General features: G+C 42.7%; 2 long non-coding RNA genes across 2 annotated transcripts in view; both read right to left on the reverse strand.

Moving 5' to 3' along the window:
- LOC144588346 (uncharacterized) overlaps nt 1–13,475 on the reverse strand; it is a 497,164-nt gene that overhangs the window by 350,993 nt on the left and 132,696 nt on the right. The window lies entirely within an intron of this gene.
- The window catches only part of LOC110086005 (uncharacterized), a 47,997-nt gene continuing 37,072 nt past the window's right edge, over nt 2,551–13,475 (reverse strand). Inside the window, exons 4-5 of the long non-coding RNA XR_013543859.1 lie at nt 8,260–8,287; nt 2,551–3,033 (exon numbers count right to left, since the gene is read on the reverse strand). This is a non-coding gene — a long non-coding RNA (uncharacterized LOC110086005). The remainder of the gene's footprint in view (nt 3,034–8,259; nt 8,288–13,475) is intronic.

Here is a 13,475-nt window from a genome sequence, read left to right on the forward strand (position 1 = left end):
ACTGTCCATCCTGGTTTGACTCAGACTGTTTGACAGCCAAGAAACTGACTAGGCAAACTTTCCGTGCAACCCTTGCAGACCCCTCTTCCAAACTTGTCCTAACTTACTCCTATCTTAAAAAACTCTGCCGTACTTTGTTTGAGCAAAAAAAACATCTATATGCCCAACAAAACTGGAGCCTTCTCCACCATTCAATTCTCTCCAACAACCATAGCCTTTTCTGGTCCCTTGTTTCTAGATCATTATCCCACTCAGACCCAATTCTCCCCACCCCGATCTCTTCCTCCTCTTGGTCAACCTACTACACCCACGTCTTCTCTACCCAGACTCCTTCCATAAAATATCCTTACCCTTCCCCTGAATTACTAGACTGGCCCCCCGTTACACCCGATGAAATCATTGAGCTCATCCACACTCTCAAACCCCGGAAATCCCCCGGTCCAGATGGAATTCCCTCAGAGTTCCTCACCAACAACCACACATGGTGGTCCATCCCTCTTGCTAACCTATTCACCATCGTCAATAAATCAGGTATCATTCCCGAATCTTGGCTCAATTCAATCATTGTCCCAATATATAAAAAAGGCGATCCCTCTCTCCCCAGCAACTATAGACCAATAAGCCTTCTATCCTTTATTGGGAAACTCTACTCAAGATTTCTCCTCAAGAAACTCACTGCCTGGGCAGAAGACATTGGTCTCCCAACTAGGGAACAAATTGCCTTCCGCCCAGGAGCTTCGACCCTGGACCATATTTTCACCCTCTCTTTCCTAGTCAATAAATACTCCCAGTCCCACAAGGCAAAACTTTACTCCGCATTCATCGATCTCAAAGGAGCCTTTGACTCCGTAGACAGGAACACCTTATGGAAGAAATTAATGAACTGGAATATTGACCCCCGTCTTCTCTCACTCATCCAACAACTACATTCTTCCAATTCATGTCGCGTACGTTTAGACCGCACTGGCGCCGTGACTGAAGATATTCCTATCCAGAAAGGCGTCAGACAGGGATGCATCCTGGCACCCCTCTTATTTAACCTCTATATAGCTGATCTTCCTCCTGTCTTACTCCCTCTTGACCTTCCCATCCCCTCCCTGAACAACTCACCTATTCCCCTACTCCTATATGCCGATGACGCTGTCCTTCTCTCTCTCTCCAAGCGCGGTCTCCGTAAGCTGCTTTTAACCTTCCAGGAGTACTGTCTTGCAAATCATCTATCCATTAACTCCACGAAGACTAAAATTTTAGTCTTCTCCAAATCATGGACACCATCCCAATGGAAAATACAAAACCTCAGCTTTCAGCAGGTACCATCCTTCAAGTATCTCGGAGTTACATTTCACTACCGCCACTCTTGGTTACTTCACCGTAAATCTGCCATATCCTCAGCTCTTCTATCTCAAAACGCCATAGTCAGATTCTTTTTCAACAAAGGCAACCAATTTATCCCTGCTGCTCTTCAGGCATTCCAACTCAAATCCGTCCCTCAATTACTGTACGGAGCACCCGTTTGGATTGAAGTCGCCAACTCCGAACTGGATTGCTCAATCTCTAAATTTCTTCGTAAGATTCTGGGGATCCCCAACTCAATCAGACTGTCCACGATTGCATTAGAACTAGGTATCCACCTCCCCTCCACCTCTGCTTGGATTTCTACCTTCAAATTCTGGCTGAAACTTCATCTCAACTCCCACCCAACCTCCATCCTATATGACCTTATTCGTGATTCTCACATATCCAACTGGTTCAAACTAGTAGATGCTAAGCTTTCCACCCTCGACCTATCCCCTGAAACCTTGGCCGACCTTGACCTTCCTAAAGCCCACCTTATCATTAAGTCTAAACTACTAGAACAAGAAACCCGGACCCTCCTACTTAATCTAAATCCCACTTGCTCACCATCTTACTTTGGGCTCCCCCCCTTACTGGGCCACCCAGCCAGTTATCTCTTTCACCTGACAGACCCAAGGAAAAGGAGGGCCTTTCTTCTTGCTCGTTTAAACATCTTCCCATCTGCTTATCACTTTGGCAGATACTCCAATACCCCCCGATCAAACAGATTCTGTCCACTCTGTTTCCGCGAATCAGACACAGTAGCCCATATTTTACTTCGTTGCCCCTCTCACTCTGCCCTTAGATCTTCCTTGCTACACCCTTTTCTCCTAACCCTCCCTCCCTCCCTCTCTGACCCCCTCCCAATTCTTCTAAGTGATTACTTTCCAACCACTACCCATCTCGTGGCGGAATTTCTGCCAACTATTCTTATGAGAAACCGTAATCCCCATCCCTCCCAACTTCAGTTTTAACCTTTCCCCTCTTTACTTCCCTGGTTACTTTGTCTATTTTTCTTACTGTAATCAAATGCCAATAAAGGTTTATGTATGTAAGTGGTCCTTGATGAATCATGTTCAACACCTTGGCCATTGGCCTATGGGATCTCCTAAGGTTATGGCCCCCAATAATATTCATCATGTACATCAAATTGCTGGGAGTGGTTGTCCAAAGTCTTGGAGTTCAGTGTCAATAGTAGATTGATATCCAACTCTACCTCTTATTTCCATCAAATTCCAAAGGAAGCTGTTTCAGTTCCCTGTACTTTGCCTATCCCTACTCTAGAGTAGACAAAAAAAAAAGATTCAGAGCTGTACAGTACCTCCTTAACTTTGCATCACCCTTTCACTCCAGAGGTAAAACACACAGAGAGTGGAGAAGCTATCTTTTAGGAAACATATCACCATTACTAACATTCTTGTTGAGAAATCACAGACAATCTGATTTAGTTTACTATATTTATTTTAAATATATACTCCCCATTTGAGAAAAGAGCGTTTCATCTGCAGAGGGAGAGATATATTATACGTTGCCACAAAATATAACAATAGAATCTTATACATAGTGATGAAACACAGAAGTCATCTAAATGACAGAGACTATAGATTAATGCTTAAATTTGACTGCATGTAAACTCTTCTCCCTCTTTTTTTTTTTTTTTTTTTGAAAGGTCTTCTGGTATTTCCTTCCCCATCATTCCTTTAAAAAAGAAGAAAAGAAATACAGCCGTGAACCATGATTGAAATTCATAAGGAAGACGAGTGAGATTCAAGTTGATATACCAAATAGAAAAAGAAAAAGCTTAATTCTTTCCTTTCTTCTGCCCCTGTGGCTCACTTTTAAATAATGAGCCTCATTTCCTTCATCTGATAAGCGCAGAATACTCTTAGATAATGGAAAATACGGTAAGTACTCAGGAGGCAAAAGAAACAGAATGTGTCAATGTATGCCCCCGACAATTTTATGGAAAGGAGATTATACTCCCCCCCTACTTGGCATTTTAAAAATCTATTCCTGGACACAGTTCCCTGAAGGTGAGAATTACATTTGGCAAGTTCACTTCGGAGAAATGTGGAAATTTTGCACTCTGCTTCTTCATATTAGTTGTTTTGTTCAACTACATCACACGACGCAGCCTGACTCTGCAAGTTTCTTTGGCTTCTTGCACCAATGCTAAAGCTTATGACTACAGTTACCTGATGAATTCCCACACCAGAATGCTTCAGAACAACTTGCTTTGTTACCTTCCAGGGAGGGGAGAGAAAATATAGTTTCCAGCCTGCAATTGTAAATATCTGCAACTTATACCTTCAGAAAGAGATGCTATGCAGTTAGAGGTCTGCAACTTTGGAAAATAAATATCCTGCTACCAGGCAGAACCTGGAGTTGGGGACAGATTAAGACTTAAATGTTGCATAAATCCAGCACTGCTTGGGGTGTTTCCAGGCAATGATTTCACTGTGCAATTGCCTTGACTCATTCCGTCACTGTTGTGTCCCATCTGTGACCCTATAGCATTTTCCCCAACACTTCTCCTGCGTGGGGAGGGAAAGACAGGAGATCCACACAGTGCTTTTAATAGTTACCACCTGGGTTGCCATATACGATGACCATCTGGGGGTAAGAAGATGGTACAAGCCCACACTGGAGCACTCACTAGGAAGTATTGTTGGAGTTTTTATAAGCTCACATGCTGCTAGTAGTTTTTTTTTTTGACTGGGAGGGAACTTTCTGGGCTGGTGTGGCTGTCAATCATCCAGCACTAACCAATTGCTGATTCCTGCCTCTGAATTCAAAGAGAGCCCCGCCTCTGTGCTGAGTATTTCTTTTCCCTCCCTTTAATTTGTTGGAAGTCAATAAGATTTTTTTTCCTATTATCTGTTCACAACTGTAAGTAATTTTAAAAAATTGTTCTTTCTCCCATAAATGTCTCAGAGCGAGTTAATGAGACCTGAAGTGCCAGTTAATAAGAAAGGGGAGGACTGTCTGGGAAACTTGAAGCTATTATTATCTGTTAGTCTCTGTACTTCTATCGGTTAAGCACAGAAAATTTTACCAGAAATTCAAAACATTGCAAGAAGTATTGCATATACATAGGTGTTCCAGAGAGCTGAACATCAGCACTGCAAGGTAGATAGGTTACCACCATTTCAGCTTCTGAAAACAGACTTGCGTAGAATGGAAGGGCAGATGAATAAAACCTGGCTAAATGGATAACCTAGAAAAAAGGGTGAAGCCCATTTCTGATGGTCAGGCAGGCAGCAAAACTATTTCTTGATATCATATAAAAATCAAAGGTTATGAAACCATCTCAAAAGGAATTATCCTCCTCCAGTGCTGCTCATTCTGAGATTTGTCTTCCTTCCTGGCGAACCAGAGAAGCATAGCAAGTCCTTGAGACCTCAACCGGGAGCCCTGACACCTCTAGCAGCAGAAAGAGAGAAGGAACCATCTACGTATATGGAAGCAACCCTGGAGAGGGAACACAGAGCAGCATGTTCAGTGGTAAAGGCAGAGGGTCAAACATAGAATTTTTCCTGAACAGCAAGGTACATTTTAACACTTAGCTCAAGGGGACAATAGAGTATGACCCACAATGGTTCACTATACAAATGTCATCAGGAAACTGATTATCCTGTAGCTACAAAGCAATGTGGCATAGCAGACTGCAGCTGCTGAATTTTTGTCTTTCACACAACTAATAAAGGTACTGGAGCTCTGTCCTCTATACAATGTGGCAACCCTACCCCCTCACCCTGGTGCACTTTTGAAGGGAGCTGAAGAGTGCAGGATGTGAGCCTTGGGTCCCCTGCTTATATTACATGTAGCATTTATTGACTGTGATTCAGAATTATGTTCAGAAATGTCTGTTCCACTGGTCGCAGAGCTGCTGCAGTGGGGATGCTTTGCCCGCCTGCTTGGAGATTGGCATCACAGTGTGATGATGCCGCTGTCTTGGGGGGGGAGGGACAGAGCCTTCAAGAGCCATGTCCCTCTCACCCAGCCTCTTCTTCAATTGGCCGAGCAACCCTCCCACCCATCCTTAAAGTAAGAATGGGAATAGCTTGTTGCCTAAGAGCCAGATGGGAATTTTTGGCCAGAATCCCTAATTGGCTTTGAAGGAAGCAGGTGTGTTTTTGCTCATCCCATTCTTACTGCTGGGGTGTGGTCCTTTAATTAAGTTAAGTAAGATGAATTAATGGATAGTTAAGGCCATGTTTTCAGTCACAGCGGTGGGTAGTGTGAGGGGAAGAGTTTTTATGAGCTCCTGGAGGACACATGGTACGAAAAACATCTCCCTGTTTTATTGAGCCAGCAGGGCTCCAAGGAGAGGTGGCCTTTTATTAAAGGGACATCCCGGGCAGCAGTTACCCTAGGGCAGTGGTGGCAAACCTTTTTCAGCTCAAGTGCCCAAAATGATGGGGGGAAGAAACCAGTGGCTGCCATGCCAGCCCCGTGCCACACAGAAGACCAGCACCAGAACCGGAAGTGGCAGTTTCAGGGGGAATTCATGGTGAAGGACCCAGAACAGGAAGTGAAAGAGGGGGAAACATGGTGACGGACCCAGAACAGGAAGTGAAAGAGGGGGGAAACATGGCAACGGACCCAGAACAGGAAGTGAAAGAGGGGGAAAACATGGCAACGGACCCAGAACAGGAAGTGAAAGGGGGGAAACATGGCGACAGACCCAGAACAGGAAGTGAAAGGGGGAAAAACATGGTGCCGGACCCAGAACAGGAAGTGAAAGAGGAGGAAAACATGGCAACAGATCCACAACAGGAAGAGGAAGGGGGAAAACATGGCGACAGACCCAGAAGAGGAAGGGGGAAAACATGGCGATGGACCCAGAACAGGAAGAGGATCCTGGGAATCTTGGCTGCAGCCACTTCAAGACATTTCTTTCCACAAGGGCAGGTGGGTGGACCACTCACTCGCATGCCAGAAGAAAAGGCTTCATGTGCCAGGTGGTTCGCCATCACTGACCTAGGGTCATGAGGCTCAGTGGCCTGAGGCAGTGGGGGTACCCCTATCATGGGGCACCTGAATACCTGCTGGATGGAAGACAGCATAATTCAGAAATAGAAATTTGTCCTGCTTTAGAATCCGGAGGTAAAAGCTACACTGTATTTGGATAAATATTGCACTATGTTAGGCCCCCTTGTAGATGGGGGATTTAGTTTAAATACAGTGGTGCCTCACTTAGTGATGTTAATCTCTGCAGAAAAAAATCGCTGCTAAGCAATAACATCGCTAAGCGAAAAGAAAAAGCCCATAGAAACGCATTAAAACGCAATTAATGCGTTCCTATGGGCTAAAAACTCCCCTTTAAGCGAAAATCCTCCAGAGGGGCGGCCATTTTCGGTGCCTCTTAAGCGAGCAAACACAGCAGGCAGCCATTTTGTTTACCCGGTGGCCATTTTGAAACCGCCGATCAGCTGGCCAAAAATGGGGGTTTTGCAATGATCGCTTCCCTGCGATTATCGCAAAGCGAAATTTCCCCATAGGGACCATCGCAAAGCGATCGCTTTTGTGATGGCAAAAAGTTCATCACAAAGCGATTTCATTGCTATACGGAGTGATCGCTATGCGAGGCACCACTGTAGTTAATAAAGTTGTGGCCCAAGTTTTAACCAAACAACCTATGTCATCTCTTTATTTCTGGGCTGGGTGGGCAAAGTAAATTCACTTACTCCCTGGAGGATGGCTAAGGGGGAGTTTGGTAGACCTGCTAGAGGAACAGAAGAAATTGTGTGCCTCTTCCTTTTACAACAGCTTGACTTGGAAATGTCAGAAGGTGAAACTTTTGTTGCCCCTAGGTACACCAATTGCTACTCTCACTGCAGCTGAAGATGCAGAAATGGGAGCCATTTAAAGAGTCTGCAACAGACATCTAAAAGTAGCACTGTGCTGGCATGCCAAATTAACCTCATCTACCACAGGATGTGAAATGGCAGGTTGTGCACTATCAATATTTATGCATTTATGTGTCAAGAGTATGTAGTCTCTACAAACTCCTGGATAATTCTTTTCTAGAGTGCAACTAGAGGCTTTATAAAGAATCAAGGAGATGAACACTCCTGTTCACTGTAGGAAATTCTGAGTTATAGCAAACCAGAGATGGCTGTCAGGCTCTGCTTCAAGACCTCCAGTGAGGAAGAGCCCACAATATGTTGCTGTTTAAGAGAAAGATGGCTCCCTCTGTTCCACAGAAAGATAAAATATTTAATATTGGTGAGAGAATGGAGAAGAGGCCATCTGTCTATCTCCCAAACCCTTGTTCCTGGGCTCCAGCATTTGCTTTCTTAAGTGGCCCTCTCATTTTACCTAATGCTAAGGTAAGCTTTGGGGCAGAAGCTGGACATGCTACCTTTTTGGGATCAGAGCTCTTAGACTCCGATGCTGGCTGAGAAATTCTGGGAGCTGTGTTCCAAAACTGTAACACTTCCATGCTCTGCCAGAGGAGAGCGTGCCATCTTCTATTCTCCCAAAAATCTAACTAAAATCCAGCATCCTGTAACTTGTTATCCATTTGATCTACTCCTCCCTTCCGGGGCAGAAGAGAAAGAGCCTTTGCTTTTTTCTGTAGGACAGCCTTCAGGTATTTAAAAAGCAATGTCATGTTCTGCCACAGTGTTCTTGTCTCTTGGTATGCTCTTGACAGGATGCTCTTGATAGCAGACATTTTTAAAAGATATCCCCAAGAGATAAACAGGGATAGTGTGCCCTAGAGACAGGTAATACATGGTCTGTCCCTAGATATACAGAGATATATATCACATTCATAGGTTAAAAAATGGAATATATATATCACCTTATTCATAGGTAAAAAATGAGTCAACAAGTAGAATTCCAGGTTCAGTAGAGGGTTAAAAACTAAACAACCATTTTATATGTATGTGCTTCAAACTGGCCTATTTTACTCACCTGTAGTGAGTCCTAACCTTGCATCAGACTGAGGAAAAAGAAGACAGGCAATGGATTAGTCATCCCACCATGGAAGAAAGGAAATCAAACTGATTCAAGCACATAGCAACAATGATATGCATCATGGCAAAATATTCTGTTAAAATTGGACTAAATCTCCAAACCCAATTCTAAATCAAAATTTCACTCTTTAATGCTATTTCTCCAAAAAGTTCTTGGGGCTTATCACACTGTTTCCTATGCCTGAGCCTCCCTCCCCCCCCCCCCACCTGTTGCTCTTGATGCACCATAAAGCTTAGCTAATCTAACCTTTCCAGATATTAGTAGCTGGGCAATCAACTTTCTTCCACACAAGGAGATGTGTGTTTGGCCTGCAGCTATTCTTTGCTAAATTTTGAAGAGAGGACTTAAGAGTGAAAGATGTTGTGTTTAATGAGAAAGGAAACCAAAGTTCACCCACCTCACTTCATTGCTGTTGTAATTTTTCACAGATTTTTAACAAAAGGATTTTTTAAAAAACCCTCAAATGCAAAGAAATTGGGCACATGTGATGGCCCAGACAGGTAGAAACAGACAAAAGAGAAAGGGAGGCCACAGAGATGCTGGACCTTTGCATTTATGAAAAAAATTCTTTCAAGTATCTGTGAGCCTTTGTGAGCAACAGTCAGAAATGCTTACCAAAAACTTCACGCTTCTGTGCAGACCTGAACCCAAATACACAGAACTTAATGCTTTTTACTGTTGATTTAGGACCTCGATATTTGGCAGAATGCCTGCTCCCACCAAGATCTACCTGGATCACCCGTGCGAGCCAGGAGGTGAGGCTGAGGAGCCTGACGCCGAGAGAGGCCCAGAAGGAAAAGACACGAAACCAGGCCTTCTTGGCGGTGGCTCCTCACCTCTGGAATAATCTCCTTCCTGAGATTCGCACAGTCCCCACTTTGGGCACCTTTAAAAGGCAACTAAAAACATGGCTATATATTCAGGCCTTCCCTCCAGCTAACACTTGATTTTCTCTTGTTCTCCTTTATTTATTTTAGTTTTATTTTTCTATTGTGTATGTTAAAATTATGATTTCTGTAACTCTTTGTATTATTTTACTGTTTTCACTGGAAGCCACCTAGAGTGGCCTTTTAGGCCAGATGGGTGGGGTATAAATAAATAAATAAATAAATAAATAAATAAATAAATAAATAAATAAATAAATAAATGAATGAATGAATGAATGAATGAATGAATGAATGAATAATGAATGAATGAATGAATGAATGAATGAATGAATGAATGAATAATAAATAAATAAATAAATAAATAAATAAATAAATAAATAAATAAATAAATAAATAAATAAATAAATAAATAAATAAATAAATAAATGATTGTCGGCCTACTCATCTCTCCCTCAGACCAATGGGCTGATCCAATAGGAAGCAGCTTCATATTCTCAAAGAACTGTCTAGTATAATAAAACTGGTTGCAGGGCAATTCTGATTATAGGCAGAGTGAGGTAGCCACCAGGAAGTGATGCTGGAGGGAGAAAGTGAAGTGTTGTAAGGCAAAGCTGGGTGTAACAGATGGTATCACCTAAGCTGTTCTGCTCCCCTTAGGTGCAACAAAAATTCCCCTCAGTAATGTCAAAGTAAGATTACTCTGTACATTGATGTCAAGTTGTCTGATCAGCAACAAGAATTGTGGCTGGAATGCCAGGAGAAGACACTTTTAAGCATCAGAGGTGGAACAGAGTGAAAACTGTGTCTTCTAGATTCAGCCCAAGGCTATAACTCTACTATGACCACAGCTCTATATAAATTGTCCGGCTACCAGGGAAGATTCATCATTGGTATTGCAGGGCTGCCTGGAGCATTCTTTGGCCTTCAGTGCTTAGACATGGTATGGATCATCTCACCTTCCTGTCACAGGCTACAAACTCAGAGGCAGAGATAAATTGTTGCTCCATGCATTTTCTCCATATATTATTCTCAATCTAATTTTATTTTACTTTATTATATTTGTATGCCCTGTTCCTGCCTGCTTGGGTTGTTTCAAAATCATGAGCTTGCTGCCTCATGGATCCTAGCATATGACAGTCTTCAACAAAGAACATCTCAACATCAAAGACAAAAGGAAGCTTAGAAAGTACTGCCTGTAAGTATTGTTATTTGGCCAAAATGTTCCTTTTGTTCCACTTGATGTCAGATTAATACTGAACCTGCATATTTTCAGCACATCACATTTGCAGGATTTTAATGACAGAAGAATATGAAAGTTCCTTCTGTTCTTCTTTTTCTCAGGAAACAATTATTTATGACTGTTTGATTTGCAACCGCTATATTAGTGGAAGTTAAATAACACTGAGCTCTTCTGGCCAGTCATATTATTATTACAAGAGTTGCTTTGTTTTCTTTCAATACCAATGCAGTCATTTTCACTGTACTCTTCTGCTGTGATAATTGTGCCGGCACAGCAAATCAACATTCTATAAGGCAATTCTAAAAATGGAGATAGACCAAACAAAAAATTATAACTTTAAAACTGGACTTCATACCAGCACCAAATTTGGCACAGATATAGTGGGTAGTCTGTTCTTCCTCTGTGCAAATTTGGGGGGAGGGTTTTCAATTTATGAATTTTTAAAAAATGTATAAAAGGATGCCAAGCTTTACATATCAAAGGACAGCCTGAATGTTGATAACACCAATGGCAGCCATCAAGATGGTCTACAGCAGGGATGGGCAATTAATTTCTATAGAGGGGGCCACATGAAAAATCTGAACTGTGTTTGGGGGCCGAACCAATGTTACTTTAAAATAAAATGAAACAGTGGTGTTATGATTGTTTTTATTTTAAACTTGCTAATCTTCACAAATACTAAAGAGATTTTTTGCGGTATGTTAAAGATTGGTCAACTTTAGACAAAAAGCTATAAATGGTTTTGATGTTCAAAACTGTCTGCGGGCCAGACAGGAGTAGCTCACAGACCATATATAGCCCTCAGGCTGCACTTTGCCCAGATCTGGTCTACAGAATACCCATTTGTGCTCACTACCATTCACACTTCTCAAACAACAGCTCAGTGAATTGCATCGTGCTTGGGGGAGAAGTGGTTAACTGATTCAAAAAAGGAATCAGCTTCTGGTATTTTCCCTTGCTTGGCGACACTTTCTGAAAGGCAGTGAGTTTTTCCGAAAAATTGGATAATCTCTTGGAGGATACGTAGTTTTGTGAGCAAGAGCATTTCAGCAGATATTGCTCACATTAAAATCCACACTCACTTAAATTTCCTCTTCCACAGAACTATTAAAATATAAAAAAGACTGAAATAAAATAAAATAAAAAGCAGCCAGGAGAAAATGCTGCTGGCTCCACCCCCGAAGAATCAGAGGAGGGAAATAGAGGCACACCACTATTAAAATATAGGATCCTGGTCTAATTGCAACCTTGTTTGAGCCATGCAGGACCTTAGTATTAGTTACCATTATTATACTTTATTAATTTCTGATAGCTGCCAAAATGTGGCCTTGTCATCTTGCTTACAACTGCCAGTTGAAAATACTCCAAATGGAGTAACTGATACTGTTAATGCACACCCTCTAACAATGGATAGAAGAAGTGAAGTGTGTTTATTTTATTTTTAATTATGCAAAGAGAGTGTTCAGAGTAATGGTCTTCAAACAGTAGCTGGTAGCTGACTCACGATAGTAGTCGGTCTGCAATTCAGGTGCATCTGGATGGAGGGCAACTATCAAAAGCCACTGCATGCCTATTCCACCTCTTTATCTGAAGTAGATTGTTCCTGATCAATTACCAACATGGGGAGCAAGGGGCACCACCAGGGCCCTTTCCAAATGATCCTAAGGACTATGACAGCTCACAGTGAAGGTGTCTTTCCATTAGCAACCAAGGTGCATCTTCCATCATCATTGCTCCCCCAGGCCCCGAAATGATGACGCAAGACAACAATTCTTTGGATTTAAATATGGGCCACACTTTATTAATACCAAATTAAATGCCACCAAATAAACCAATTCCAAAATTGAGGGGGCCTGCGGTAGTGCGGGGAATAACGCCAAATAATTCCAAATCAGTGAATGGGCGAGTCCCAGGCCCCAGGTTCCAACAGCCTAATGACCGGAGGAACCTGTAATGCCTCAATTAAACACCCCAGACCTCTGGCCATCGTATTTGATAAACTTTGGTCCGCAAGTGGTCCAGCGCATCAGCCGCCTTCGGCCCTGTAATCGCACGATCCGCAGAACCGTCAGAACTGACGCGCTGTTTGCTTTATGATAATTACAAAAGGGACACACCGTGACAACCAGTTATTCCCGCACTACCCGCAAGTGTGACCGAATATAAAGAACCAACGTCAAATGCCAACAAACCCTTTTCCAGTGTGGGATAGGCGAAAAATCCTCCCATCCAGATGCCAATTAGGATAGAGGTCAAAAATTCCTATCCGGCCCCATAACAGGCGACCCCAACAGACATACTAGAAAGAGGGTGGGCGGGTGGGTGCCAAGATCGAAAGAGGCCCAGCTTGCGAACCGGAGCTTCCTTAAATAGCGCCGGTTCGCACGCTTCTTGTCATAACAGATGGCCCAGTTTATGGACAGAGAAACTCTCAGTATAGCTGGCATTTCCCCTGCTTTCCAGAAGGAGTGGTGCTGATGTAGGTAGGGGGATCAAAGAAAAAAAAAAGAGGACAACCTTCAATGGTTGTTTTGAAGGGGAAATCTCAGCAGGTGCAGCTTTTAATGCAAGCACCGCCTGCTGAAATGGCCTTCACCGCACAAGATGGTGATGCAACCAGATATATTCTGTGCCACTCCCCACCCCATGTGTGTAATCCTTTGATATGAACCTGTGTTGTCTGATATTTGCTCTTTGGAGATTCTGGTAATTGACTTTACTTTATCTTGATTTTTATTACTTTAAAAAACTGTTTCTTGCTTATAATCAGCTCAGAACTTCACAGCCATGAATTGCAAAGAAAAATATACAAAGATGGCTCCCACTTTGGTTCCCAAAGATGGTTCCCAGGCAGAACTTCAGCCAGAGCTGGGATTGGGAAGGGGAGGAAGTGATTTCTGAAAACAGCATTTGTTCAGCTTTACAACAATCTGAGCAGCTAAAGCAGCTCTCTGCTAATGTGCATGCAATTAATGTCTCAATTCAACAGCTGCAAGACTTGTTCAACTCAATCAGCAGTCACGTCC

The sequence above is a fragment of the Pogona vitticeps genome, chromosome 3, assembly GCF_051106095.1.
Source record: "Pogona vitticeps strain Pit_001003342236 chromosome 3, PviZW2.1, whole genome shotgun sequence".
Classification (NCBI taxonomy): domain Eukaryota; kingdom Metazoa; phylum Chordata; class Lepidosauria; order Squamata; family Agamidae; genus Pogona; species Pogona vitticeps.